General features: G+C 49.3%; 1 pseudogene; it reads right to left on the reverse strand.

Moving 5' to 3' along the window:
• Nucleotides 1-370: 370 nt before the first annotated feature.
• Nucleotides 371-3796, reverse strand: LOC149326754 (uncharacterized; annotated as a pseudogene).
• Between the last annotated feature and the right edge of the window lie 10025 nt (nt 3797-13821).

A 13821-nucleotide genomic window follows, 5' to 3' on the forward strand; every position in this document is an offset into this window, starting at 1 on the left:
AATGACACGAATGACTGATTTAGTTGCGCGTGATCCTCAGGGGTGTTAATTGAACTGTATATCACACAATCGTCTGCATACAACCGAATTTTTGAAATAATATTTGCTGGCAAATCATTAATGTATAATAAAAACAACAGTGGCCCGAGCACGGATCCTTGTGGTACACCAGATGATACATTAACAGTTTCAGATGAACAGGAGTTGAAAGAAACATACTGTGTACGATTAGAAAGAAAGCTTGATATCCAGTCTACCAGTAACGGGTTTTTGAGTATTGCATTAAGTTTACAAAGAAGTTTGCTGTGGAGAACAGTGTCGAAAGCTTTAGAAAGGTCGATAAATAAAGCGTCGATTTGTGAGCCCATGTCGAGGGAACTAGCAATGTCGTGCGTGAATTCTACAAGTTGTGAAATGGTACTTAGCCCGCGCCGAAACCCATGCTGAAATTTGCCCAAGATATTGTTAGCTTCAAGAAATTCTGTAATGTGCTTATGAATGATATGTTCTAGTAATTTGCATGAGTGTGAAGTTAACGAAATGGGGCGATAGTTGGACAAGATTTGGGTGCTGCCAGCTTTAAACAGGGGAATAACTTTCGCAAGCTTCCAGGCTACGGGGACGGTTGCGGATGATAGCGATTTCTGGAAGATGGTAGTCAAATAGCGGCTGGTCCAAAGAGAGTAACGGTGCAGAAATACATTAGGGATATCATCAGGACCACTACTTTTTTTCACATTTAAGTTCAGAATGAGGTTCAGAACACCTTCGACGCTTATTGAAATATCATTGACAGAACATTGGGAGTTGCTAGGAAAAGTACTCATTTCAAGGTTATCTCTTGTAAATACCGACTGAAAATATGTGTTGAAACTAGTAGCTATAGCTAATGAGTCACAGACCGGCTTATCATCAATAATGAAGGTATTCGGACTAGTGCTCTGTGGCAGTATGGATGCCCAAAACTTGCGGGGATTGTGTTTCATTAATTGCGGCAAGGAATTTCTGTAGTAAAAATCTTTTTCCGAGTGAACTTTGGCACGGAGTTCTTCTTTAGCGTCGCAGAACTGTTGCAAAAGTTCAGGGTTACCATTGCGCTTGGAAACGCGTAGTCTGGCAACACGGCGAGAAAGATGCAGTATGTCTCTTGTTATCCAGGGCATACTGTGGTTTTGCTTTTTAGTTTTTAATGGAACAAAACGCTCAATACAGACCTTCACAATGTTTTCGAAAAATGTTACTAAAGAATTCACGTCACATGATATGCTAAGGTGCTGAAACTGTTCAAATGCGTCACTTAATAAATCCAGGATAGCCACGTCGTCTGCTCTACTGAAATCCGGAAATGTTGAATAAGTTAGTTTTGAGGAAGGAATAGAACATGGGATCGAAACAAGAACAGCGTTGTGATCGGATATCCCCTCGACGACTTCGCATGTAAAATTCGTCGCGAAAAGAGAAGAGCTTAAAAACACCAGATCCAGTATTGCCGACGACCTCGTGGACTTATCAACTATCTGTTTTAATCCAAATGACAAAGAAAAATTGACAAGTTCATTACTGATTGCAATGTCGTGACCAGTAATGGATAATGTATGCCACTGAATTCCGGGAAGATTGAAGTCTCCTAGGATAATTATATTTGGATTGCTGATATGATGAGAATGCAAGAAGTTACTTAAAGAATGCACGTGGTCTACGGAAGTGCCCGGTGGTCGATACACCGCACCGATAACAAATGATTTTTTACCTAAGTAGAGTTTGCACCAAGTTGACTCTATTTCGACAGGGACCGAAATTTCAACAAATTTCAGACTAGACTTAATGAAGAGAGCGACACCGCCTCCTTTCCCATGCTGCCTGTCAGCCCTAATTACAACGAAACCTGGAGGAGTTATTTCAGAGTCAATTATACCATCATGTAGCCACGTTTCGGTGACCGCAATGATATCAGGCGAATGAGTTAGGATTAAAGAGATAAAATTTGGAAGCTTGTTTACTAAACTTCTGGCATTAATGTTCAGAACACGAAGGTTGGCGGCGGTGTCCCGTCAGTCAGAATCTGCGGGTGGCTTGGCAGCAGTAGCATTAGCAGCACCAGAGTTCGGGGGCGTTGATTTCGAATCTTTGATCAAACTTTTCTCAACATCATCCCAGTTGTACCGCACGCTATCAATAAACACGTGGTCATAACGCAAATGAACCTTTGAGCCACTGTCACGATAAGATTGCGTTGCATCCCATATTTTTTTCCGGATCAATCGAACGTGAGCAGAGAAATCCTCGGATAAGCTAATGCCTGAATTTTTGAGCCTATGAGCATTTTTTAACGCTTGAGTTTTTTCCCGAAAGTCAAGTAGCCTAACGATGACAGGACGAGGGCGCCCCTTCCTGCTTTCTACCTAGCCGATGATACCTTTCTATTTTAGGACAATCCAACTGAAGGTTATCGATGAATACCTTAGTCACCGCAATGAACAGAGCTTTGTTAGTTTCTTCATCTTCTTCAGCAAGACCGTGAAATATAAGATTGTTTCTGCGAGAACGGTTTTCCAGCTCATCATTTCTTGAAACAAGCTTGCTAACAACCTCAGACAACGAATTCAACTGGCGTTGCACGGTCCCGTCGCTTGCGTCGCCGTTCGAGGTTGGCGGGTTTGACTCAAGAGCAGAGACTCGTGATTCAAGTGCCTCAAAGCGAGAGTTCACTCTCTGCTGGAAACGTTTTATATCTGCAATATCTTCGGCCATTTTTCTCTGGCCCGCAAGCAGTTCGGCAAGCATTTCATTAATAGCTGGCTGATTGGAAGTGGAGCAAGCGTCATCAGTGCTTGCTACTTGAACATTAACGGAAGAAGATGTAGAACGTGTGCCTGGTTTTGAACCGGGATTGCTGTGAGAGGGTCCAGGATTAGTTTCCACATCTCCGCTTAAGAGAACACTAGCAATGCAGTAAACAAGCTGTGAATACAACGATACAGACACATAACGAAAACCGCGATTGTGTGGGCGAGGAAACAGCATCAAAAATCTGTCATCAGAGCGGACGCAACGTGCGTTTTCAAGAAAACGTACCTGCGTGAAGAATAAGAAGCGGATCAGCATGCTGCCGCTTTCGCTGTCTCCTAGCCCACTGGCAGTCCGCTGTGTAGGCATTGCTTTTATACGATCCGTGGGTGACGTCACAGAACTTGGCTTTAAGATGACCGGTAGATCGAAGATGACATCGTCGAAGGGAGATGCTCGGCCAGGCTGCGCAGTGGAGGGCACACCCGTGCTGTCTTTTACAGGAAAGGTAGGGCAGTCCACGCTCGCACAGATGTCATCCACGTGTAGGATTGGTGATGGCGATGGAACTGAAGTCCGTAGCGCAAGGAAACAAGGCGCCGCTGTAGTCCCGACGAAGGCACCAGCGAGGCAGGCGCAGAACTGCGTGAAGAATAAGAAGCGGATCAGCATGCTGCCGCTTTCGCTGTCTCCTAGCCCACTGGCAGTCCGCTGTGTAGGCATTGCTTTTATACGATCCGTGGGTGACGTCACAGAACTTGGCTTTAAGATGACCGGTAGATCGAAGATGACATCGTCGAAGGGAGATGCTCGGCCAGGCTGCGCAGTGGAGGGCACACCCGTGCTGTCTTTTACAGGAAAGGTAGGGCAGTCCACGCTCGCACAGATGTCATCCACGTGTAGGATTGGTGATGGCGATGGAACTGAAGTCCGTAGCGCAAGGAAACAAGGCGCCGCTGTAGTCCCGACGAAGGCACCAGCGAGGCAGGCGCAGAACTGCGTGAAGAATAAGAAGCGGATCAGCATGCTGCCGCTTTCGCTGTCTCCTAGCCCACTCCTAGCCCACTTAAAGGCTTTCGACTTAAAATTGCGAACCGGTGCGTCAGCCAACCTTCCTTGGCCCTTTCCGATATGGAATTCCGCTATTTGGAAAATTAGCTGCAATCTGCTCGTGTTTAGTTACCTTTTTCTTGTCACGCGCGTCAACTTCTTTCCTCGTGGTTATGACGTGTGCAGTTTCAGCTGGTTACTGCTTATATACTTGTTCGTTTCTTCCATTAAACTTCAGTTGCGAGTCAGCACTGGTGGCGTCTTCCTTCATGTTATTTGCGCGATTTCAAAGCGTGCGCTGTTCCTGCCATAATGACTGGAGCCGCGCGTGCAGAGTTCGATGTTTTCCTCCTCGCCGCGAGAACGATCTGTAGACGACACAGCCCCGCCGCGGTGGCTCAGGGGTTATGGCGCTCGGCTGCTGACCCGAAAGACGCGGGTTCGATCCCGGCCGCGGCGGCCGAATTTCGATGAAGGCGAAGTTCTAGAGGCCCGTGTACTGTACGATGTCAGTGCACGTTAGAGAACCCCAGGTGATCGAAATTTCCGGAGCCCTTCACCACGGCGTCCCTCATAGTCTGGGTTGCTTTGGAAATTTAAACCTCAATAAACCAATAAACCAACTACAGGCGACACAAAAAATGCCCTTCTTCAGACGCACGCTGTGGATTTTCATAGGGCAGACGACGCCTCTCGGTAGCTCCTAAATCGGCGTTCTGGTAACAAATGGTTCCGCTACAGATGCGCTCTACTCATCTCGGTACTGCCTCGTAGCACTAGCAAACCTAATACCCCTGTCACACGGGCATTTCGAAGGCCCTCGAACCGATAGTCTATCGACTCGAAGGCGATCGAGCGCTGCTACACGGCCAGTTTCAATGGCCATCGACTCAATAGTCTATCGAGTCGACGGAGCAGCCCGGAACTCTATCGAGATTTCGAGGGCCTTCGAGCGTTGCCCAAGGTTGCTAGCATTGCTTCGAACGACAACAAACATGGCGGCGCCTTTCAAAGCCAAACCTCTCGCTTCGGACTGAAATCTCGTTGTTGCTGCCTTTTTCTGTCCGTTCACTGGTCATAAATGGGGCACCGGTCTTTCGCTTCGTCTCATTTTGCGTACAAGAAAACGTATAAGTGATAAATTTGCTTTATTTTTTATTTAGAGTGACGATTCTGCCGCTGCTAGGCCTAAGAGAGTCGGTTTGTTGACAGTAATGGTTCCCGTTTTGACGAACAGATGGCGCCACTAGAGGCTGAGTTTATTTTTGCGTCTCTACTAGCATACTCTGAACTAAATGTGGGAATGCGCCTGCATTTAGCGTACGTAAGCGTGCATAGGCTCGTGGTACGTAGACAGCATAAATTTATGCTCTTTTCTTACTGTATCTGTGTACGTCGCGAGCGGCGACGTGGTGCGCACAGCGAGAAGCAGCAGCGGCGCGACCGTTCCAACTCGCCCGGGCGTCAACAGATGAGAACAGGTCGTAGTTTTTGCGGCGAACGAATCCGCTTCGCTTGCCGGGTTTTTTAACAAGTGTGAACGCGCCTTATGACAGCAAAAAAGTGTATTTCAGCATTTAGTTAAGTTTCGTCAATATATTTTTGTTATTTGCGCGAAACCGAACGTAGCGATTGTGGCGCCACACGAGCTTGGCGTAAGACGCGAGAACGATTTCAATGGCCATTGAGATTTGCCGTGTAGCAGCAACACAACTCCCTCGAGTTCGATGGCGATCGAAAATCTCGAAGGCCCTCGACTCGATGGCCATTGAAACTGGCCGTGTGACAGGGGTATAAGATGAGGGCACAAGCGGTGCTCCGACGCTGCAGAATGTAGGGCCAGCACAAAATGGGCATGTGGGCCAATTGGATTGCGTGCTGTAAAGTGCGCATGCGTCAAACCGTATTTCATATTGAGTCTTAACGTACGCCCGCGTTACTTTCGCAATTTCCCGAATTTTGTGTGCGCAAATATTGCGTACGTGCAAACATCGCTTCCAAAATTGCGGCCCCCTCCGAAGCAGTACCCCTCGCCTCGGTTTGATTTCGTCGTTGTTACTGCAGTTTTCAGCACGTTCACTGACCGTAAACGTACGCTACGCGGGGCTTTCGCTTCGTAATATCCAGCCTATAAAAGAACATATGGGCGATAAAGCCGCTTTATTTTTTATTTAGAGTGCCCATTTTGCCCCTTCTAGTCCTTAGAGGAGCACCGTTTTTTTGTCAAAAATGATTCCTGTTATAGCAACCAGATGGCACCAGTGTGCCGATGCTATGGTTGCGTCTCCGTTTGTATTCGATGAACTAAATGTACGAATGGGACAGATGAGGTAACCTACCCCAAAATGCTTGCGTTTAGCATATGTAAGCATCCATACACCTATGGTACGTCGATAGCGTCTATTTGGGCTCTTTTCTGCGTACGCCGCGAGCGGACGGCTGGTAATGGAGGAATACGTTTAGCGCGCCCTCCTGATTGGCTGAGGAGGTCCCCACCTTCCATAGCGCTGCAAGAAACTTATGAGATGGAGTGTAGCTGACGCTTGAAAGCTTAGACGACGTAGTGCAAGACTACACAGATGCACACTGGAAGGTTACCGTCATCGTCATACTTCCTCACTTCGCTGCCTGTGTCCAAAACTCTGCGGTAGAAGCGCTGCAGCCGTACGGTAGAGAGGGCACATGGCAAAATTAGTTTTGGAAGGAATTAATTTATCACTAATTACATTCCTGAAAATAACTAAACCCTAACTATATTACGCTACAAATTACTGCTTAACGAAATACTCGTATTTGCATTACATTAAAATCATTCCATAAAATTAAAGAAATCATTGTTACGTGACGGCAAGCCCAATGAAGACAGGAGTACATGACATATGGCCATGGAATGATTTAATGGCGGCGGGCCTAGCGCGAGCGCTTCGTGCCTCGCCACTGCCCACTTTGTCGTCTTCTAGTCAGTGATACTACCCGGGGCTACCGAGCGGTCGTCCCGATCATGCGAACTAGGATAACGGCAGTCACGATGAAATACAGGGAGTGACGATGGGCTTGAAGGGGGGATGAACACAGAAGAGAAGATGCAGGGCTTGCCGTCACGATGAAACAGATGAGCAGATGATGTTCGATAAGCGCTGGTTCTGGATGCTTCCTGGCCACAGGTCACCTTGATCCGACGGCCGAGGTCCATGGGCGCACCAAACGGCATGTGCAGGGGGGGGGGGGGGGGGGGGGGCTTTGTGCGCACGTGTCTCTAATCGGTCGGGTCGCGTAGGGTCTGGTCGGCAGGATCAGTTCGTCGTGTCTTGTGGTCGGGGCGGAGGACGGGGCTGGGGCGAACGGCGAGGTCAGCTCTGGTCAGGCGGGTTTGGCACAACCGGGCCGTGCTGACCAGGTACACAAGTCCGACGACCATGGCAGACGCAGCACGCTGAAGCTCCACGACTATCATGGCGATGATTCCCCAGCATCTCACTCCAAATGTTACGTGATGGCAAGCCCGATGAAGACAGGACTACATGACATATGACCATTGATGCGTTGTCGGCCTCCCGGGTGCGATACGTGCCGAGGAAATTTGTGCTGGACTGGCACATTCGGCGCAGATGTCCACGTTCGCCGCACCGGTGGCACACCGCGTGAAGGTGTTTGCATTCCCCCTCGGTGTGCGACTCGCTACCACACCTTCCACATGTATCGCGCTTCTCCAGCCTTGGGCGCGGCTTCGATGAACGGCTCTTTTGTCGGGCAAAATGTACCTCTCCTGGCTCTGCAGAGTGCACGCTTTTGGCATTCTGGGAGGCTTTCTGTGGCGAGACAGCAAAGTCTTCCGCCTTTTCTATTGTAAGCTTCTGTTGAGTGAGTAAATGTCGCCGGACGTCTTCATCTTGCACGCCGCACACAATTGTTTCGTAACATTCGCTCCAGTGACGTTCCGAAGTTGCACTTCTCCGCTAGCCGTCTAATTTCCGCAGTCTAGTCATAGGCAGATTCCCCGTCTTTTTGCGAGCGCCTGAAGAAAGCATAACTTGCAGCGATCTCGTTAACTTGCGGAGCGTAGTGGTCTTCCAAATGTTGGACGACTTCTTTGTAACTCAGCTCATTCACTTTTTTTGGAGCACACCGCCCCTGCACCACTCGCACCGCACTGTCTGTGAGCGAAGCTATGAGCAGCGCTCGCTTCTTCGTTGGTTCCGCGATGCCATGGGCTTCGAAGTAAGCCTCCAGCCGAAGACGATACGTAGGCCACGTACCTTCTGCATCCGTGAATTCCGGTGGCCGCCCGGCACTCATTCTTGCGCACGTAAGTTCGCCTAGCGCCGGCGCGCTATCTCGTCGCCACTGTTATATAGCATCACGTAGGAATGACACAGCAAGAACGAACGATTTATTCAGGTAGCTCCTTTTATAGTCCGCCGGTGACGTTGTGATCACGTGGTCATGACAAGGTTTGCCGACGACGCATCAACCATGGAATGATTTAATGGCGGACGGCCTAGCCCGAGCGCTCCGTGCCTCGCCACTGCCCACTTTGCGTCTTCTAGTCCATGACATTATTTTAAATTCCTGTTTAAGGGGGTTTAAAAACGACGCCCAATGTCCTTGCAGAGACGTGAATAGTGGCGGTTCGGCTGCGTGTCATACACGTCGTTTTGCACCGTCACTCGTGGACGTCGGCGCCGGTCGGCCAGGGCGACATGCGTTCGAGGCGCGTTTATGCCAGCAAATGCCATCATGGGTGCGTGTCTGTAACGACCGGCCTGACGTCTGCTCTAACGCCCTATGGCAAATATAGCAGAGACCAACGACAAGGCATCAAATGGAGTGGAAATGAAATGGATTTTTACAGAGTACGTGCGGCCTCTGCCACCGTATTTTGCAGCCAAGAAAGTCGTACGTGTCGCTGAAGTTCATGAAGACAGGGCGAATGCAGGGCCACCTCGAGTACCGAGGGACATTAAGTACGCTGCTCAGTGCAAAAGTCAGAAAGGCTGAATTTTTTACCTGTTCTTTTTCATTGTCGTTGACATTGTAGTTTGTTTTGCTCTACCATACGTTCCTCTCCTATTTACCTGCCTAGCAAATTGACTACTAAATTTAGTCATTTTTTTATTAATTGCAAATTACGGCAGTATCCATTTTCTAAAATAATCTTACCATTTTTCACCGTATAGGAAATAGGGCTGAAAACACTTCGGAAAGGACTTCCGCGGTGGCTCAGTGGTTATTGCGCTCGGCTGCTGACCCAAAAGGCGTGGGTTATATCCCGGCCACTGCGGTCGAAGTTCGAACGAGGCGAAATTCTAGAGGCCCGTGTACTGTGCGATGTCAGTGCACGTTAAAGAGTCCCAGGCGGCCGAAATTCCGGAGCCCTGCACTACGGCGTCCCTCATTACCTCAGCCATTTGGGACGTTAAATCCCTATAAACTAACTAGAACTAACTAGTTCGAAAGAAGAAAGCGCAGAGAATGCGTGTAGAAACAATCGCACCAACTTTATCTCCAGCGTCAAAAAGGTGATCTATCAGTTTCCCCCAGTCGTGTATTTGGAACCTGTGCACAGCGGCAGTATGAGGCCAAAAGAACATATGTAATGGCGACAGAGAGTGAAAGGAATAGCGAGTGATTGCATCCGATTTTGCTGAACGGCTTTGTTGACAGTGTAGATCACTAGGAACAACGTCATCGGGATGCTTACTTGAGCGTACCCAGATATTCTGCACACGCGCATTTTTCAACGCGAAGTATTTAATCAACGCAATTGTTTCATATATCGTAAGACTCCACCATAGCAATCAGTACATGCTCAGATCCCCCTGAAATCGGCAAAAATTGAAATTGTTAATGGCAGCCTTAACTACACACTCCAAGCGATAGACAAATTTTGAGTCATTTCTATGCATCAGAAGGATGAACCATTGCCTCCAATATTTTCATAACGGTAACTTACGATATTGTCAGATAGACTACAGTGTCTACAGATAATGTCTACAGATAGACTACAGTGGTGACTACAGTCCGGAGAGCAGGAAAACCGCGAAAATGGCTTCCAAACGAAACTCTTTATTTGGGCTGACTTGCGCCCGCAAAGAACTGAATCACTCGGTGGCGGCGTAGCAACAGGCGACCTCGGCGGTCGTTGAACCAAATTCTCGCCGCTCTCCGCCGTCCTGAGTTTGAAGCTGAGGGCGACTTTCGAGATAAAGTGTGCAAAGTTCTAGAACACTTCAGAACACGTAGAATCTGCTCCGCTTGGATGCGGTCAGTGTAGAGAAATCTGGTCACGTCTTGCTTCACAAAGAAAGCGATAAAGTAGTGTACCGAGAGCTTTCAAGAATGAATGAACATCACTCCAAAGATGCGCGTGATTACTTCCCTCTCAAAGAAGCTTCAACCCGATGCTCTAAAACATCAGACGACAACAACCAAATAAAACGGCGTATAAAAAAATAAACACCCAGTGTGGAATCCCAGCCTCCTTTGGCGCGCATAACAGGGCTTCAGACGGAGGACATGCACAACTTCTCATCGTACTCAGTGTCGCTGGGATGCAATCACTTTCTCAGGGACGACTTAACACTCCAGTTCACCTAGCCGACGAAGAAGCTTGTGAGCGCCTAAAGAGCGTCGCAAAAGCTTTTCACTCAATCCACGGCGGCGAATGGGTGTGCAAACACAGACTCGGTCTCCTGGCTTGTATTCCGTATCGCGTCTTCGTAGTGTTGTGTTTCTACCCCCCCCCCCCCCCCCCCCTTAACTCTCTTTGTGTGTTCCCGTCACACCTGTGTCCACTTCGGACCACGTGGGCCCGATCAAGCAGCTACCGTGAACATTCATCGAGGCCGACAACCCCGCGACGGCGGTGGGAAGTGGGATGCTTGGAATGCCCCTTGCGAGCCTCAGCGGATTAGTGTAGCAGGAATTTCATGGGCCATTGTCAGCAGTAAACCCAGCGAAATTCCTTGAACGGAGGTGACCACTATAGAGGCGAAGGCCGGGGACGCGCCGGAGTTATTGTCCGAGCGACCACACCAGGGCGACGAGCCGGCGCCGGTCACGCTGGCGGATAATTGAAGAATTCTGTGGCCCCGACTCGCGTTCTGGGCATTCGGCGGGGAAGCAAGTTTATTCACCTGCTGGAGGACTTCGGGAGATTCCTATCCCGCAGCGCTGGATGGGTCAGCATCTCCTCCTCTCATCAACCAGCTGCGAGAGAGTGAAAAAAAACCCGCACCTGCCCAGCCGTGGGCGGTAACAAGAACGTCCCCTTTGGTCCATCCGATTGGACAGTGTTCGTCGACCATTATTCCCCAGCCAGGGATCTGGGGAAACCGAACGATATTTAACTCGGCCGTGAGTGTGGCCGAGGGAAGCCTGCTAGCTCCAGTCGACTACGGTTGACGAAGACGTTGCCCTTCCACTGAGAGCCATTCTCAGTCCCGCTCTTGTAAATATTGTAAATATGTGAATACAGTTTTTCCTTCACTTCCCCTACTCCCCGTCTCCGGCCCACGTTTCCTTCCTCCTTCGGCACAGCGGCGGTGCTCTTGGACCCGATGCCTGGTAGGACACGCTACGAGCACGGCAAAACATATCAACTGGTGGGCAGCGGCGGGATCGTCCACGCTTGGTCCTGGCTTCAGCAGTGGTGAGCGCTTGACTTTCTTTGGGAATCTGCCAGGCTGATAACTCTGGAAATTTATCAGTACCTGTAGATTAATCTTCTGCACGTGCTCGCTAAAGCATTTCACGTAGCAGCTTATTGTTGAAAGTCCTCGTTCGGAAGTTGCCATGGATTTGAGCAAACTAAAGAAGCCAGATTTGATTTTGCTGTGTGAAGAGCTGGGTATTGAGGTCGGGAAAGGTCGCAGAAAGCCGCAGCTGATTGAGGCTATTGAGGAGTGTGGTGTCAAGGACGACGAAATTGCGGAGTCCTGGGAGATCATTCAAGAGGGGATCAGGAAGGCTAAGGAGGAGGCCGACAGGGTTGAAAGGGAGCGCAAGGAGGAGGCCGACAGGGTAGAAAAGGAACGCCTGTACCAAAAGGAAGCAGCTAAGGAGGAGGCCGACAGGGTAGAAAAGGAACGCCTTTACAAAAAGGAAGCAGCTAAGGAGGAGGCCGATAGGGTAGAAAAGGAACGCCTTTACCAAAAGGAATCCGAAGAAAGGCAACTTGCTTTAAAGCGTTTAGAGTTGCAAATTGCGGAGACAAAGCGCACCGAGAATAATTCGACCAATAATCAGGAGGTCTCGACACCTAGAAAAATTAAAATCAAAGATCTTCTACAGCCTTACAAAGCAAATGAGGACATCGGGTTGTTCCTCGTAAACTTCGAGAGGGTTTGTGAGAAAGAAGGAGTACAACGAGAGACCTGGCCGCAGAAAATATTGCATGTGCTGCCTTGTGAATCGGCCGAAATTATTGCCAGGTTGTCAAAAGAAGATGCTGATAACTATGACAAAGTAAAAGCAGCGCTTCTCAAGAAATACCGACTATCAGCGGATGCATTCCGGCGCCGCTTTAGAGATGCCAGGCGGAAACAGGGCGAGACGTTCCAAGATTTCGCATACAAGTTAAAAGCCGATCTCATTGAGTGGCTGAAAGCGGAGGAGGCTTATGAGAGTCGCGACATGGTCATTGAAGCAGTCTGCCTCGAACAGCTTTATGGTTGTCTGGGGGAAGAAATGCGCTTGTGGGTGCAGGACAGGCCAGAAAAGAAAACCGTAGAGCGCGCGGCAGAACTTGCTGATGAGTTTGTGGCCCGTCGGGAATCTGAAAGAGCACGTGTTCGGCCCATGTCTCAATCTGACAAAGATAGTCGGGCGCGTTTTCCAGGAAATGAGGGAATTAAGAAAGCAGCGAGAAACATGTCGTCGAATGGTCCTCCCGCACCCAAAAACAAAGATGCTAGCAACAAGGAAGACGCTAAGAAGGAAAAGGCTTTTGAAGCCAAAAAGCCGATCGTATGTTTCCGTAGCCGAGAGCCCGGACACCTTTCGACCGGCTGCCGTAACACAAAACTTATCTTCTCATTTCTGGATAACGAGGACGACAACTTCCGATTGTTGCAGCCCTATCTACGGGACCTACAGGTTAACGGAAAACCATGCAAAGTTCTCCGCGACTCCGCTGCAACGATGGACGTTGTCCGCCCAGAGTATGTTAAGCCAGGAGAATTTACAGGTGAATGTGCCTGGATACGGCAGGTAGTGGAGGAGAATAGCGTATGCTTGCCCATCGCCCGTGTCGCAATCGAAGGACCATTCGGGGTGCTTCACACCGAAGCAGCAGTGTCACAAAACCTGCCCAAGCAGTATCCTTACATTTTTTCTAATCGTTCGGATATGCTGCTCAGAGAAAAAGGCCTTAGTTTTGGCGATCACGCTGTCCAGGCTCTCACTCGTGCAAAGGCTCGAGAAATCGCAGCGCATGCCAAGCGCCTGGAGGAAGAGGGCAGGAATGAAACTTTGATCCAAGAGCATGTCCAAAATGACGAGCCAGACCAGGACTTACTCACTTCTGGCACAGGGGTAAAAAGTACCGATAGTAGTGCTGGCTATGGTGAGTCTTTCGAATCAGGCGCAAGTGATGAGCTGGGGCTAGGAGAGGGATTGAATACGAATCTAGTGTTGCCCCACTCGGATGGCTTTCTCGAACTCCTTCGTGTGGACAGAGAAACGTTCGCCGCTGAGCAAGAGGGCTTTGTGAGAAAGTTGGCAGTGATACAACGCTAGACGATAATCAGCGAAGGGACCTGGTAGCTATTCTGCGAGAGTTCGGCGACCGTTTTGTAGACCAGCCCGGGAGAACGAGCTTGATGGAACATGACATACAGTTAACTTCTAACGAGCCCGTTCGGTGCAGACCTTACCGTGTCTCGCCTAGGCAGAAAGAGATACTGGCAACAGAGATACAGCGGATGCTAGACTCAGGACTGATAGTGCCATCGGAGAGTGAGTACACATCCCCGATCATATTAG

This window comes from Amblyomma mixtum, chromosome 10 (assembly GCF_055824585.1).
Source record: "Amblyomma mixtum isolate Tamu chromosome 10, ASM5582458v1, whole genome shotgun sequence".
Lineage (NCBI taxonomy): Eukaryota > Metazoa > Arthropoda > Arachnida > Ixodida > Ixodidae > Amblyomma > Amblyomma mixtum.